Here is a 586-nt window from a genome sequence, read left to right on the forward strand (position 1 = left end):
ATTTGCTGTAAATGGACTTCAAAATTATACAACAATATGGCGAACACATTTTTGTCTAACTTTCAGGGCCACTGTGTCTTATTTGCACATATGACAATATGGCATATTCATTTATGTCAGACTGGGTATTGTTTGATATGATATAAAGTTGTATTTGCACATACAACATTATGGCATAACATGATCCATGCTGATTTTACAAGAGAGGGGGAATAATACTGTTGTATGTGTAGATAAGACAATGTGGCACATTTTATATATATCGAAAGGATGCAGTTTGAGATGAATTTCGTCTCATTTGCAAAGACAACGTTATCACTCTGAAATCAACATCACGTGATTGGGTGACGTCAATAAGTTCTGTCTGAGCTGAGGTTTTCGAAATATGGAACAAAATCCTCAGGGATGACTCCAATGTAACACAGAGAAGTCAGATCCCTTTTCTTGGCTTCAGAGATTGGAAGACGAGCTGGGTATTTATCCATAGTTTTGCTAATAGCAGCTCGCCCTCTTTGAGCCTTTTTTGGCAACTTTCATTTGTCGAAATGTCTCTTCGTTAATGTCCTCCTTGAAATATATAACGTCT

The sequence above is a fragment of the Berghia stephanieae genome, chromosome 2 (genome assembly GCF_034508935.2).
Source record: "Berghia stephanieae isolate SIO BIC M18660-M18661 chromosome 2, UCSD_Bste_1.3, whole genome shotgun sequence".
In the NCBI taxonomy this organism is placed as follows: domain Eukaryota; kingdom Metazoa; phylum Mollusca; class Gastropoda; order Nudibranchia; family Aeolidiidae; genus Berghia; species Berghia stephanieae.